The sequence below is a fragment of the Pseudophryne corroboree genome, chromosome 6, assembly GCF_028390025.1.
Source record: "Pseudophryne corroboree isolate aPseCor3 chromosome 6, aPseCor3.hap2, whole genome shotgun sequence".
Taxonomy (NCBI): Eukaryota; Metazoa; Chordata; class Amphibia; order Anura; family Myobatrachidae; genus Pseudophryne; species Pseudophryne corroboree.
The window spans coordinates 349,930,143-349,946,717 of NC_086449.1; the positions used below are offsets into that span (position 1 = coordinate 349,930,143).

A 16,575-nucleotide genomic window follows, 5' to 3' on the forward strand; every position below is an offset into this window, starting at 1 on the left:
GGAGGGAAGACATACACCGACTGGTACACCCACGGTGTTACCAGAACGTCCACAGCTATTGCCTGAGGGTCTTTTGACCAGGCGCAATACTTGTCCAGTTTTTTGTTCAGGCGGGACGCCATCATGTCCACCTTTGGTCTTTTCCAACGGTTCACAATCATGTGGAAGACTTCCCGATGAAGTCCCCACTCTCCCGGGTGGAGGTTGTGCCTGCTGAGGAAGTCTGCTTCCCAGTTGTCCACTCCCGGAATGAACACTGCTGACAGTGCTATCACATGATTTTCCGCCCAGCGAAAAATCCTTGCAGTTTCTGCCATTGCCCTCCTGCTTCTTGTGCCGCCCTGTCTGTTTACGTGGGCGACTGCCGTGATGTTGTCCCACTGGATCAATACCGGCTGACCTTGAAGCAGAGGTCTTGCTAAGCTTAGAGCATTGTAAATTGCCCTTAGCTCCAGTATATTTATGTGGAGAAAAATCTCCAGACTTGATCACACTCCCTGGAAATTTTTTCCCTGTGTGACTGCTCCCCAGCCTCTCAGGCTGGCCTCCGTGGTCACCAGCATCCAATCCTGAATGCCGAATCTGCGGCCCTCTCGAAGATGAGCACTCTGTAACCACCACAGGAGAGACACCCTTGTCCTTGGAGATAGGGTTATCCACTGATGCATCTGAAAATGCGATCCGGACCATTTGTCCAGCAGATCCCACTGAAAAGTTCTTGCGTGGAATCTGCCGAATGGAATCGCTTCGTAATAAGCCACCATTTTTCCCAGGACTCTTGTGCAATGATGCACTGACACTTTTCCTGGTTTTAGGAGGTTCCTGACTAGCTCGGATAACTCCCTGGCTTTCTCCTCCGGGAGAAACACCTTTTTCTGGACTGTGTCCAGAATCATCCCTAGGAACAGCAGACGTGTCGTCGGAAACGGCTGCGATTTTGGATATTTAGAATCCACCCGTGCTGTCGTAGAACTACTTGAGATAGTGCTACTCCGACTTCCAACTGTTCTCTGGACCTTGCCCTTATCAGGAGATCGTCCAAGTAAGGGATAATTAAGACGCCTTTTCTTTGAAGAAGAATCATCATTTCGGCCATTACTTTGGTAAAGACCCGGGGTGCCGTGGACAATCCAAACGGCAGCGTCTGAAACTGATAGTGACAGTTCCGTACCACGAACCTGAGGTACCCTTGGTGAGAAGGGCAATTTGGGACATGGAGGTAAGCATCCTTGATGTCCAGGGACACCATATAGTCCCCTTCTTCCTGGTTCGCTATCACTGCTCTGAGTGACTCCATCTTGATTTGAACCTTTGTATGTAAGTGTTCAAAGATTTCCCATTTAGAATAGGTCTCACCGAGCCGTCTGGCTTCAGTACCACAATATAGTGTGGAATAATACCCCTTTCCTTGTTGTAGGAGGGGTACTTTGATTATCACCTGCTGGGAATACAGCTTGTGAATTGTTTCCAATACTGCCTCCCTGTCGGAGGAAGACGTTGGTAAAGCAGACATCAGGAGCCTGCGAGGGGGAGACGTCTCGAATCTCCAGTCTGTACTCCTGGGATACTACTTGTAGGATCCAGGGGTCCACTTGCGAGTGAGCCCACTACGCGCTGAAACTCTTGAGACGACCCCCCACCGCACTTGAGTCCGCTTGTACGGCCCCAGCGTCATGCTGAGGACTTGGCAGAAGCTGTGGAGGGCTTCTGTTCCTGGGAATGGGCTGCTTGCTGCAGTCTTCTTCCCTTTCCTCTATCCCTGGGCAGATATGACTGGCCTTTTGCCCGCTTGCCCTTATGGGGACGAAAGGACTGAGGCTGAAAAGACGGTGTCTTTTGAGATGTGATTTGGGGTAAAAAAGGTGGATTTTCCAGCTGTTGCCGAGGCCACCAGGTCCGATGGACCGACCCCAAATAACTCCTCCCCTTTATACGGCAATACTTCCATGTGCCGTTTGGAATCTGCATCACCTGACCACTGTCGTGTCCATAAACATCTTCTGGCAGATATGGACATCGCACTTACTCTTGATGCCAGAGTGCAAATATCCCTCTGTGCATCTCGCATATATAGAAATGCATCCTTTAAATGCTCTATAGTCAATAAAATACTGTCCCTGTCAAGGGTATCAATATTTTCAGTCAGGGAATCCGACCAAGCCACCCCAGCGCTGCACATCCAGGCTGAGGCGATCGCTGGTCGCAGTATAACACCAGTATGTGTGTATATACCTTTTTAGGATATTTTTCAGCCTCTCAGCTGGCTCCTTGAGGGCGGCCCTATCTGGAGACGGTACCGCCACTTGTTTTGATAAGCGTGTGAGCGCCTTATCCACCCTAAAGGGTGTTTCCCAACGCGCCCTAACTTCTGGCGGGAAAGGGTATACCGCCAATAATTTTCTATCGGGGGAAACCCACGCATCATCACACACTTCATTTAATTTATCTGATTCAGGAAAAACTACAGGTAGTTTTTTCACACCCCACATAATACCCTTCTTGTGGTACTTGTAGTATCAGAAATATGTAACACCTCCTACATTGCCCTTAACATGTAACGTGTGGCCCTAAAGGAAAATACGTTTGTTTCTTCACCGTCGACACTGGAGTCAGTGTCCGTGTCTGTGTCTGTGTCGACCGACTGAGGTAAATGAGCGTTTTACAGCCCCTGACGGTGTTTGAGACGCCTGGACAGGTACTAATTTGTTTGCCAGCCGTCTCATGTCGTCAACCGACCTTGCAGCGTGTTGACATTATCACGTAATTCCTTAAATAAGCCATCCATTCCGGTGTCGACTCCCTAGAGAGTGACATCACCATTTCAGGCAATTGCTCCGCCTCCTCACCAACATCGTCCTCATACATGTCGACACACACGTACCGACACACAGCACACACACAGGGAATGCTCTGATAGAGGACAGGACCCCACTAGCCCTTTGGGGAGACAGAGGGAGAGTTTGCCAGCACACACCAAAAACGCTATAATTATACAGGGACAACCTTTATATAAGTGTTTTTCCCTTATAGCATTTTAATATATATATACATATCGCCAAATAAGTGCCCCCCCTCTCTGTTTTAACCCTGTTTCTGTAGTGCAGTGCAGGGTAGAGCCTGGGAGCCTTCCCACCAGCATTTCTGTGAGGGAAAATGGCGCTGTGTGCTGAGGAGAATAGGCCCCGCCCCCTTTTCGGCGGGCTTCTTCTCCCGTTTTTCTGAGACCTGGCAGGGGTTAAATACATCCATATAGCCCCCAGGGGCTATATGTGATGTATTTTTAGCCAGAATAAGGTACTATCATTGCTGCCCAGGGCGCCCCCCCCCAGCGCCCTGCACCCTCAGTGACCGCTGCTATGAAGTGTGCTGACAACAATGGCGCACAGCTGCAGTGCTGTGCGCTACCTTATGAAGACTGAAGAGTCTTCTGCCGCCGTTTCTGGACCTTCACTTTTCGGCATCTGCAAGGGGGGTCGGCGGCGCGGCTCCGGGACGAACCCCAGGGTGAGACCTGTGTTCCGACTCCCTCTGGAGCTAATGGTGTCCAGTAGCCTAAGAAGCCAATCCATCCTGCACGCAGGTGAGTTCACTTAACAAACTTTTACTCTAAGCAGCTCTTTAGGAGAGCCACCTAGATTGCACCCTTCTCGGCCGGGCACAAAAATCTAACTGAGGCTTGGAGGAGGGTCATAGGGGGAGGAGCCAGTGCACACCACCTGATCCTAAAGCTTTGACTTTTGTGCCCTGTCTCCTGCGGAGCCGCTAATCCCCATGGTCCTGACGGAGTCCCCAGCATCCACTTAGGACGTCAGAGAAATAAGATTTTACTCACCGGTAAATCTATTTCTCGTAGATTTCTGTGCCCGGCCCGAGCTGGTTGCACACTAGGAGCTCTCCTGAGCTGCTAAAAAGAAAGTTTAAAATTAGGTTTTTTATTTTACAGTGAGACCTGCTGGCAACAGGCTCACTGCATCGCGGGACTAAGGGGAGAAGAAGCGAACCTACCTGCTTGCAGCTAGCTTGGGCTTCTTAGGCTACTGGACACCATTAGCTCCAGAGGGATCGACCGCAGGACTCGTCCTTGGTGTTCGTTCCCGGAGCCGCGCCGCCGTCCCCCTTACAGAGCCAGAAGCATGAAGATGATCCGGAAAATCGGCGGCAGAAGACATCAGTCTTCACCAAGGTAGCACACAGCACTGCAGCTGTGCGCCATTGCTCCTCATACACACTTCACACTCCGGTCACTGAGGGTGCAGGGCGCTGGGGGGGGGCGCCCTGAGCAGCAATAATATCACCTTGGCTGGCAAAAATAACCACACTATATAGTCCCAGAGGCTATATATGTGGTAATTACCCCTGCCAGAATTACAGAAAAAAGCGGGAGAAAGGCCGCCGAAAAAGGGGCGGAGCCTTCTCCCTCAGCACACTGGCGCCATTATTCCCTCACAGTTCCGCTGGAAGGAAGCTCCCTGACTCTCCCCTGCAGTCTACACTACGGAAAGGGTAAAAAAGAGAGGGGGGCACTAAATTTGGGCGCAGTTTAATATAATAAGCAGCTATAAAGGGTCATAATTCAGTTAGTCCCTGTATTATTATAGCGCTCTGGTGTGTGCTGGCATACTTTCTCTCTGTCTCCCCAAAGGGCTTTTGTGGGGTCCTGTCTCCTTGTAAGAGCATTCCCTGTGTGTGTGCTGTGTGTCGGTACGGCTGTGTCGACATGTTTGATGAGGAGACTTATGTGGAGGCGGAGCAGATGCCTATTAATGTGATGTCACACCTGAGTGGATGGATTTATGGAAGGAATTACGTGCAAGTGTCGACTCCTTACATAAAAAATTTGACGACATGCCAAATGCGGGACAGCCGGCTTCTCAGCTCGTGCCTGCCCAGACGATTCAAAGGCCGTCAGGGGCCCTGAAACGACCACTACCTCAGATGGCAGACACAGATGTCGACACGGATACTGATGCAAGTGTCGACGACGATGAGTCAAATTTAATGTCCACTAGGGCCATTTGTGGCATGATTGAGGCAATGAAAGAGGTATTACACCTTACTGATATAAACCCGGGTACCTCAAAGAAGGGTATTATGTTTGGGGAGATAAAACTACCTATAGTTTTTCCCCCATCTGAGGAATTGAATGAGGTGTGTGAAGAAGCGTGGGCTTTCCCCGATAAAAAATTGGTGATTTCAAAAAAATAACTAATGGTGTTCCCTTTCTCGTCAGAGGATAGGTCACGTTGGGAAACTCCCCCTAGGGTGGATAAAGCGCTCACACGTTTGTCTAAAAAGGTGGCACTACCGTCTCCGGATACGGCCGCCCTAAAGGAACCTGCTGATAGAAAGCAGGAGGCTATCCTAAAATCTATTTACACACACACTGGTGTTATACTGAGACCAGCTATTGCCTCAGCCTGGATGTGCAGTGCTGCTGCTGCTTGGTCAGATTCCCTGTCGGAAAATATTGACACCCTAGACAGAGACACTATATTGCTAACCATAGAGCATATAAAAGACTCGGTCTTATACATGAGAGATGCACAGAGGGAGATCTGCCGGCTGGCATCTAGAATAAGTGCTTTGTCCATCTCTGCTAGGAGAGGCTTATGGACTCGGCAGTGGACAGGAGATGCAGATTCTAAAAGGCACATGGAAGTTTTGCCTTATAAGGGTGAGGAGTTATTCGGGGACGGTCTCTCAGACCTTGTTTCCACAGCAACGGCTGGGAAGTCTGCATTTTTGCCCCATGTCCCCTCACAGCCTAAGAAAGCACCGTATTACCAAGTACAGTCCTTTTGACCCCAGAAAAACAGGCGCGGAAAAGGCGGGTCCTTTCAGTCTAGAGGCAGAGGAAGGGGGAAAAAGCTGCAACACACAGCCGGTTCCCAGGACCAAAAGTCCTCCCCCGCTTCTTCCAAATCAGCCGCATGACGGTGGGGCTCCACAGGCGGAGCCAGGTACGGTGGGGGGCCGCCTCAAAAATTTCAGCGATCAGTGGGCTCGCTCACGGGTGGATCCCTGGATCCTTCAAGTAGTATCTCAGGGGTACAAGCTGGAATTCGAGGCGCCGCCCCCCCCCCCCGCCGTTTCCTCAAATCAGCCTTACCGACGACTCCATCGGGCAGGGAGGCTGTGCTAGAGGCCATTCACAAGCTGTATTCCCAGCAGGTGATAGTCAAGGTACCCCTACTTCAACAAGGCCGGGGCTACTATTCCACACTGTTTGTGGTACCGAAACCAGACGGTTCGGTGAGACCCATTTTAAATTTGAAATCCTTGAACACTTACATAACAAAATTCAAGTTCAAGATGGAATCGCTCAGGGCGGTTATTGCAAGCCTGGACGAGGGGGATTACATGGTATCCCTGGACATCAAGGATGCTTACCTGCATGTCCCTATTTACCTTCCTCACCAGCAGTACCTCAGATTTGTGGTACAGGATTGCCATTACCAATTCCAGACACTACCGTTTGGACTGTCCACGGCACCGAGGGTGTTTACCAAGGTAATGGCAGAAATGATGATACTCCTTCGAAAAAAGGGAGTTCTAATTATCCCATACTTGGACGATCTCCTTATAAAGGCGAGGTCCAGGGAGCAGTTACTGGTCGGAGTAGCACTCTCAGGAGGTGCTACAACAGCATGGCTGGATTCTGAACATTCCAAAGTCACAGCTGGTTCCTTCCACTCGCTTACTGTTCCTGGGATGATTTTGGACACAGAACTGAAAAAAGTGTTTCTCCCGCAGGAGAAAGCCAAGGAGCTGTCATCTCTAGTCAGAGACCTCCTAAAACCAAAACGGGTATCGGTGCATCGTTGCACACGAGTCCTGGGAAAAATGGTGGCTTCATACGAAGCAATTCCATTCAGCAGGTTCCATGCGAGGACCTTCCAGTGGGACCTCTTGGACAAGTGGTCGGGATCGCATCTTCAGATGCATCAAATGATAACCCTGTTTCCAAGGACCAGGGTGTCTCTACTGTGGTGGCTGCAGAGTGCTCATCTTCTAGAGGGCCGCAGATTCGGCATACAGGACTGGGTCCTGGTGACCACGGATGCCAGCCTTCGAGGCTGGGGAGCAGTCACACAGGGAAGAAACTTCCAAGGACTATGGTCAAGTCAGGAGACTTCCCTACATATAAATATTCTGGAACTAAGGGCCATTTACAATGCCCTAAGTCAGGCAAGACCCCTGCTTCAAAACCAGCCGGTACTGATCCAGTCAGACAACATCACGGCAGTCGCCCATGTGAACCGACAGGGCGGCACAAGAAGCAGGATGGCAATGGCAGAAGCCACAAGGATTCTCCGATGGGCGGAAAATCACGTACTAGCACTGTCAGCAGTGTTCATTCCGGGAGTGGACAACTGGGAAGCAGACTTCCTCAGCAGACACGACCTACACCCGGGAGAGTGGGGACTTCATCCAGAAGTCTTCCTACTGTTGGTAAACCGTTGGGAAAGGCCACAGGTGGACATGATGGCGTCCCGCCTCAACAAAAAGCTAAAGAGATATTGCGCCAGGTCAAGGGACCCTCAGGCGATAGCTGTGGACGCTCTAGTGACACCGTGGGTGTACCAGTCGGTTTATGTGTTCCCTCCTCTGCCTCTCATACCAAAGGTACTGAGAATAATAAGAAGGCGAGGAGTAAGAACGATACTCGTGGTTCCGGATTGGCCAAGAAGGGCTTGGTACCTGGAACTTCAGGAAATGATATCAGAGGACCCATGGCCTCTACCGCTCAGACAGGATCTGCTGCAGCAGGGGCCCTGTCTGTTCCAAGACTTACCGCGGCTGCGTTTGACGGCATGGCGGTTGAATTCCGGATCCTAAAGGAAAAGGGCATTCTGGTGGAAGTCATTCCTACGCTAATAAAAGCCAGGAAAGAAGTAATCGCGAACCATTATCACCGTATTTGGCGAAGATATGTTGCGTGGTGTGAGGCTCAGAAGGCCCCAACAGAGGAATTTCAGCTGGGTCGCTTTCTACACTTCCTGCAGTCGGGAGTGACTATGGGCCTAAAATTGGGTTCCATTAAAGTCCAGATTTCGGCCCTGTCGATTTTCTTCCAGAAAGAACTGGCTTCACTGCCTGAAGTTCAGACTTTTGTAAAGGGAGTGCTTCATATTCAGCCCCCTTTTGTGCCTCCCGTGGCACCTTGGGATCTCAATGTGGTGTTGAATTTCCTAAAATCACATTGGTTTGAACCACTTAAAACTGTGGATCTGAAATATCTCACGTGGAAAGTGGTCATGTTATTGGCCTTGGCTTCGGCCAGGCGTGTGTCAGAATTGGCGGCTTTGTCTTGTAAAAGCCCTTATCTGATTTTTCATATGGATAGGGCAGAATTGAGGACTCGTCCCCAGTTTCTCCCTAAGGTGGTATCTGCTTTTCACTTGAACCAACCTATTGTGGTGCCTGCGGCTACTGGGGACTTGGAGGATTCCAAGTTACTGGATGTAGTCAGGGCCCTGAAACTTTATGTTTCCAGGATGGCTGGAGTCAGAAAGACTGACTCGCTTTTTGTCCTGTACGCACCCAACAAGATAGGTGCTCCTGCTTCTAAGCAGTCTATTGCGCGCTGGATTTGTAGCACTATTCAGCTGGCGCATTCTGCGGTAGGCTTACCGCAGCCTAAATCTGTAAAAGCCCATTCCACGCGGAAGGTGGGCTCATCTTGGGCGGCTGCCCGAGGGGTCTCGGCTTTACAACTTTGCCGAGCTGCTACTTGGTCAGGGGCAAACACGTTTGCAAAATTCTACAAATTTGATACCCTGGCTGAGGAGGACCTTGAGTTCTCTCATTCGGTGCTGCAGAGTCATCCGCACTCTCCCGCCCGTTTGGGAGCTTTGGTATAATCCCCATGGTCCTTACGGAGTCCCCAGCATCCACTAGGACGTTAGAGAAAATAAGATTTTACTCACCGGTAAATCTATTTCTCGTAGTCCATAGTGGATGCTGGGCGCCCGTCCCAAGTGCGGAGTGTCTGCAATACTTGTATATAGTTATTGCCTAACTAAAGGGTTATTATTGAGCCATCTGTTGAGAGGCTCAGTTATATTTCATACTGTTAACTGGGTATAGTATCACGAGTTATACGGTGTGATTGGTGTGGCTGGTATGAGTCTTACCCGGGATTCAAAAAATCCTTCCTTATTGTGTCAGCTCTTCCGGGCACAGTATCCTAACTGAGGTCTGGAGGAGGGGCATAGAGGGAGGAGCCAGTGCACACCAGATAGTACCAAATCTTTCTTATAGAGTGCCCAGTCTCCTGCGGAGCCTGTCTATTCCCCATGGTCCTTACGGAGTCCCCAGCATCCACTAGGACGTTAGAGAAATATATATATACATATATATTGTGTGTGTATATATATATATATATATATACATATATATATCTATATATACACACATGCATACATACATACATACATACATACACGCACACACACCACTGCCCTCAGTTGATAATATGTCACACATCAGTGCCTGATGCCCCCAATTCATCATATGCTTCATAGCAGCGCCCTAATGCATAACATCATTGTCACTGATTGATAATATGCCACCTACTGTATCAGTGCCCCAATTGATGATAAGCCAGACCTCCAGTTCATGTTATGCCACACATCAGTACCCCAATTCATGAAATGCCTCTCAGCAGGGGGGGCAGATATAACATGTGCAGAGAGAGTTAGATTTGGGTGTGGTGTGTTCAATCTGCAATCTAATTTGCAGTGTAACAATAAAGCAGCCAGTATTTACCCTGCACAGAAGCACTATAACCCACCCAAATCTAAAGGTGGGTACACACTATTAGATATATCTGCAGATCAATTGATATGCAGATATATCTATGTACGGATCGGGCAGTGTGCTGTGCATACACACAGCCCGATCCGTCGGGGGACTGACGTCATGAACTGGGCGGGCGGGCGCTCGCGCCCGCCCAGTTCACCTGTCAATCACCGCCGGCCGCCGCAGCAGCATGTGTACGGGCGGTCGGACGACCGCCCCGTACACACACAGCGACGGGCCAATATATCTTTAGATATATTGGCTGTCGGCTGTGCTGCGCGGCCGACGCGATACGTCTGTGAACGACGGAGTTCACAGATGTATCGCCTGTACACACTGGCCGACGGTCCCGCGATGTATCGGCCGTTCAAGAGAACGGCCGATACATCGACCAGTGTGTGTACGGGCATTAACTCTTTCTGCAAATGTTATATCTGCCCCCCCTGCAGTGCTCATGGTTTTGCCCAACTGCTAAAAAATTTCCTGCTGCGATCAACTTGGAATTACCCCCTATGAGTTTAAGCAAACCAATGCAGCCTATGTACACCAATAAAAAGAGCTAGACCATTGGGCTAAACACAGAACAAACAAACAATAATTGTATCGGGTAAAATGGCACTTAGGTATTGTAAAAATGGGTATTACTGTCCTGTTAATCCACTTTTTCTCAAGATGATTGCATGTCTCAGAATAACATAAAGTAATGAAAAAACACAACGCACAATCGTGTAATCCTGTTTACATATAAAATTGTACAATATCCACTGTGTGATAAAATAGTTCTCATTTGAAAATAGTGATATCTTAACCACCACCCAATCAATTGAAAATTATTGGGTATGCCTCCTACACATAGCACTCACAGCTCTAAGCTGGTATTCAGGCATATATCAATATCTCAAAGTCAAAACACGCACCAACACCACAATGCTAAATGATTATTGGGGTTGCCCCTCCCCCCACACAGATCACTCACAGCTTCCCTCTAGGTAATCAGGCATGTAGTATACAGTATATCTTGTACAGACTTCAGGACCACAGAAAAAAGGTTACATTAGCAAAAGAAAACTTTTATAAAAACAATAAAAATTAATAAAAACAGGCAGGTGGAACTCATACCCATGGGGGAAAGTATTCTGCGGTAGACGACAAATAAGGATTCCAAAATCAGCATCGTATAAAGGTCCACAATTTCAGTGCCAGATAATCCCCACCAACGCGTTTTGATCCATAAAGGATCTTTTTCAATGTGTGTGGGATATCTGGTAAAGTCAGCTATAATTACCCTATACAATTAGCAGCTATCTAATTTTAATAAATCTTCAGCCTTGCAACATGTGTAAACATATCCAGGCCATTCAAATATACATAAGACCAACAGCGATTCATATTCTGGATTACATTGTGGACACATCAAATTAAGGTTGATCCCTGGCAGCGCAGCCTGGCTGCGCCGTCAGGCGGTCCACCACCATTTTTCTAAAATTGCTCCCAGTCCGCCCCCGTTCAGCCCACCATGCCCCCCAACGCCGCCCACAAATGCCTGCCACTGTCGATCACACTGTGGCCGCATCCTTGTAAATTCACACATGCGCACTGCGGTCAGTGCGCGTGCGCAGACCATCTGGATGCAGCCACTGTATTTAGATGTGCGCACATCTATACGCAGCAGCTGCATTCGGGTCTGAATGACCCCCTCTGTCCGGAACCGGAAGTCATCATTCATCCGGATCCATTTCCAGGACCGGAAGAGACATGATTCTCAATGTCCCATATACTTAAGCTAGAAGTTACAAATCCAGAAGTAGCGCAGTGTCCATTTTGATGAAGTACATTTTAGGAGGCTGGAATTCTCACAGCATCCATATTATAGAGTTTAAATGTATTGTCATTCAGTGGTTCAATGGACATCTTTTCCAATTAATATATTTAAAATAACCAAATAATGGAAACAGATAAATAAAAACAATGTTAAGCAATCTAACTTGATATGAAAATACACAATGGTACAGAGACATAGGCCCTCATTCCGAGTTGATCGCTTGCTGCTTTGGTTCGCAGCGCGGCGATTTGTTGAAAAAGCGGCACTTCTGCGCATACGTACGGTCCGCAGTACGCACGCACGAAGTACTTTCACACAAAACTATGCAGTTTTACACAAGGGCGAGCGACGCTTTTCTGTCGCTCTGTTGATCGGTGTGTGATTGACAGGAAGTGGGTGTTTCTGGGTGGTAACTGGCCGTTTTCAGGGAGTGTGCAAAAAAACGCAGGCGTGACAGGTAAAAATGCAGGCGTGCCTGGGGAAACGGGGGAGTGGCTGGCCGAACGCAGGGCGTGTTTGTGACCTCAAAGCAGGAACTAAACTGACTGAAGTGATCGCAAGGTAGGAGTAGGTTTGGAGCTGCTCAGAAACTACATGAAAAGATTTTGGAGCAGTTCTGCTAACCTTTCCGTCGCACTTCTGCTAAGCTAAGATACACTCCCAGAGGGCGGCGGCCTAGCGTTTGCACTGCTGCTAAAAGCAGCTAGCGAGCGATCAACTCGGAATGAGGGCCATAATACACAGCTAATACACAGCTAGAACACTAATACAATGTCTATAGAAACCATTTGATTTCACAATCATTATTCAAACCTCCTTGTACAAGCATACAATATTGGTAAATGAGTTTCATTTCAGTCTTCACAATAGATTTTGTGACATCATTACATCTTTGACTATTTCTAATTAACTTGATGACATGAAAATTCCTAATACCCTCAACTGCACATGAATGTTCTTTCATGAAGTGTGCTGACAATGAATGGGTTTCCTTTTTTAATATTACTTAAACGCTTACCCATTCTCACTTTTAAAGGTCTGGTGGTTCTACTTATGTAAAATTTGTTCCAGACACACTGTATACCACATTTTTGTACTGCAAGTTATGAATTCTTTAATTCATGTCCTTTGTTATTAATATTAGCTGCCTCTACCTACTTTGTTGTTGTGCCTTTGATATATTTACAAACCAGGTTGGTTTTGCTGTGTAAATGATTGCTATATTAAAAAAACGGACAGATTCTCACAAATTCCCGCTCCTCTTTCAACTCGCAGGCTATTACATTTAGCCCCCATAGTGGAAAGCTAAAGCCACCAGTGACTGTTGTTTGTGATATGCTAATACCTCACATGTATCCACAAACCTTAGAAAAGGCTTCTTAAAAAGATGTGTAACAGGAGATAGGTAATTACCGGTGAAGTTGATGCCGGTTGCAATTGTTGGTAGCGGTTCTGTTCCCCAGAGTTGGAGCCTATTGTTTTAGCCCGCAACTCACTTTTGGAACCCTAGGCAGAGGAATGGAGAAAACCCCAGCAAACCTCTAAAGAGTCACTACACATGTGGACAGTGACTAAAAGTTTATTTTTACTGCATCCGAAGATAATCACTGCTATATGAAATAATAAGAATTTACTTACCGATAATTCTATTTCTCGGAGTCCGTAGTGGATGCTGGGGTTCCTGAAAGGACCATGGGGAATAGCGGCTCCGCAGGAGACAGGGCACAAAAAGTAAAGCTTTAGGATCAGGTGGTGTGCACTGGCTCCTCCCCCTATGACCCTCCTCCAAGCCAGTTAGGTACTGTGCCCGGACGAGCGTACACAATAAGGGAGGAATTTTGAATCCCGGGTAAGACTCATACCAGCCACTCCAATCACACCGTACAACTTGTGATCTAAACCCAGTTAACAGTATGATAACAGCGGAGCCTCTGAAAAGATGGCTCACAACAATAATAACCCGATTTTTGTAACTATGTACAAGTATTGCAGATAATCCGCACTTGGGATGGGCGCCCAGCATCCACTACGGACTCCGAGAAATAGAATTATCGGTAAGTAAATTCTTATTTTCTCTATCGTCCTAGTGGATGCTGGGGTTCCTGAAAGGACCATGGGGATTATACCAAAGCTCCCAAACGGGCGGGAGAGTGCGGATGACTCTGCAGCACCGAATGAGAGAACTCCAGGTCCTCTTTTGCCAGGATATCAAATTTGTAGAATTTTACAAACGTGTTCTCCCCTGACCACGTAGCTGCTCGGCAGAGTTGTAATGCCGAGACCTCTCGGGCAGCCGCCCAAGATGAGCCCACCTTCCTTGTGGAATGGGCCTTAACCGATTTAGACTGTGGCAGGCCTGCCTCAGAATGTGCAAGTTGAATTGTGTTACAAATCCAACGAGCAATCGACTGCTTAGAAGCAGGCGCACCCAACTTGTTGGATGCATACAGTATAAACAGCGAGTCAGATTTTCTGACTCCAGCTGTCCTGGAACATATTTTCAGGGCCCTGACAACTTCTAGCAACTTGGAGTCCTCCAAGTCCCTAGTAGGTGCAAGGCACCACAATAAGCTGGTTCAGGTGAAACACTGACACCACCTTAGGGAGAGAACTGGGGACGAGTCCGCAGCTCTGCCCTGTCCGAATGGACAAACAGATATGGGCTTTTTTGAGAAAAAACCACCAATTTGACACTCGCCTGGTCCAGGCCAGGGCCAAGAGCATGGTCACTTTTTATGTGAGATGCTTCAAATCCACATATTTGACTGGTTTTAAACCAATGTGATTTGAGGAATCCCAGAACTACGTTGAGATCCCACAGTGCCACTGGAGGCACAAAAAAGGGGTTTGTATATGCAATACTCCCTTGACAAACTTCTGGACTTCAGGAACTGAAGCCAATTCTTTCTGGAAGAAAATTTACAGGGCCGAATTTGAACCTTAATGGACCCCAATTTGAGGCCCATAGACACTCCTGTTTGCAGGAAATGCAGGAAACGACCGAGTTGAAATTTCTTTGTGGGGCCTTCCTGGCCTCACACCACGCAACATATTTTCGCCACACGTGGTGATAATGTTGTGCGGTCACCTCCTTTCTGGCTTTGACCAGGGTAGGAATGACCTCTTCCGGAATGCCTTTTTTCCCTTAGGATCCGGCTTTCCATCGCCATGCCGACAACGCAGCTGCGGTAAGTCTTGGAACAGACATGGTACTTGCTGAAGCAAGTCCCTTCTTAGCGGCAGAGGCCATAAGACCTCTGTAAGCATCTCTTGAAGTTCCGGGTACCAAGTCCTTCTTGGCCAATCCGGAGCCATGAGTATAGTTCTTACTCCTCTACGTCTTATAATTCTCAGCACCTTAGGTATGAGAAGCAGAGGAGGGAACACATACACCGACTGGTACACCCACGGTGTTACCAGAACGTCCACATCTATTGCCTGAGGGTCTCTTGACCTGGCGCAATACCTGTCCCGTTTTTTGTTCAGACGGGACGCCATCATGTCCACCTTTGGTATTTCCCAACGGTTTACAATCATGTGGAAAAAACTTCTCAATGAAGTTTCCACTCTCCCGGGTGGAGGTCGTGCTGAGGAAGTCTGCTTCCCAGTTTCCATTCCCGGGATGAAAAACTGCTGACAGTGTTATCACATGATTTTCCGCCCAGCGAAAAGTCCTTGCAGTTTCTGCCATTGCCCTCCTGCTTCTTGTGTCGCCCTGTCTGTTTACGTGGGCGACTGCCGTGATGTTTTTCCCACTGGATCAATACCGGCTGACCTTGAAGCAGAGGTCTTGCTAAGCTTAGAGCATTATAAATTTACCCTTAGCTCCAGTATATTTATGTGGAGAAAAGTCTCCATACTTGATCACACTCCCTGGAAATTTTTCCCTTGTGTGACTGCTCCCCAGCCTCTCAGACTGGGCTCCGTGGTTACCAGCATCCAATCCTGAATGCCGAATCTGCGGCCCTCTAGAAGATGAGCACTCTATAACCACCACAGGAGAGACACCCTTGTCCTTGGATATTGGGTTATCCTCTGATGCATCTGAAGATGCGATCCGGACCATTTGTCCAGCAGATCCCACTGAAAAGTTCTTACGTGAAATCTGCCGAATGGAATTGCTTCGTAGGAAGCCACCATTTTTACCAGGACCCTTGTGCAATGATGCACTGTTTTTAGGAGGTTCCTGACTTGCTCGGATAACTCCCTGGCTTTCTCTTCCGGGAGAAACACCTTTTTCTGGACTGTGTCCAGAATCATCCCTAGGCACAGCAGACGTGTCGTCGGGATCAGCTGCGATTTTGGAATATTTAGAATCCACCCGTGCTGATTGTAGCAGTATCCGAGATAGTGCTACTCCGACCTCCAACTGTTCCCTGGACTATGCCCCTATCAGGAGATCGTCCAAGTAAGGGATAATTAAGACGCCTTTTCTTTGAAGAAGAATCATCAATTCGGCCATTACCTTGGTAAAGACCCCGGGGTGCCGTGGACAATCCAAACGGCAGCGTCTGAAACTGATAGTGACAGTTCTGCACCACGAACCTGAGGTACCCTTAGTGAGAAGGGCAAATTTGGGACATAGAGGTAAGCATCCCTGATGTCCCGGGACACTATATAGTCCCCTTCTTCCTGGTTCGTTATCACTGCTCTGAGTGACTTCATCTTAATTTGAACCTTTGTAAGTGTTCAAAAAAAAATTTTTAGAATAAGTCTCACCTAGCCTTCTAGCTTCAGTACCACAATATAGTGTGGAATAATACCCCTTTTCTGTAGTAGGAGGGGTAATTTAATTATCACCTGCTGGGAATACAGCTTGTGAATTTTTTCCCATACTACCTCCTTGTCGGAGGGAGACTTGGTAAAGCAGACTTCAGGAGCCTGCGAAGGGGAAACGTCTCGACATTCCCATCTGTACCCCCGGGATACTACTTGTAGGATCCAGGGGT

General features: G+C 48.1%; 1 protein-coding gene across 1 annotated transcript in view; it reads left to right on the plus strand.

Moving 5' to 3' along the window:
* Positions 1–16,575, plus strand: part of LOC134934569 (sodium/nucleoside cotransporter 2-like) — a 176,247-nt gene that overhangs the window by 145,435 nt on the left and 14,237 nt on the right. The window lies entirely within an intron of this gene.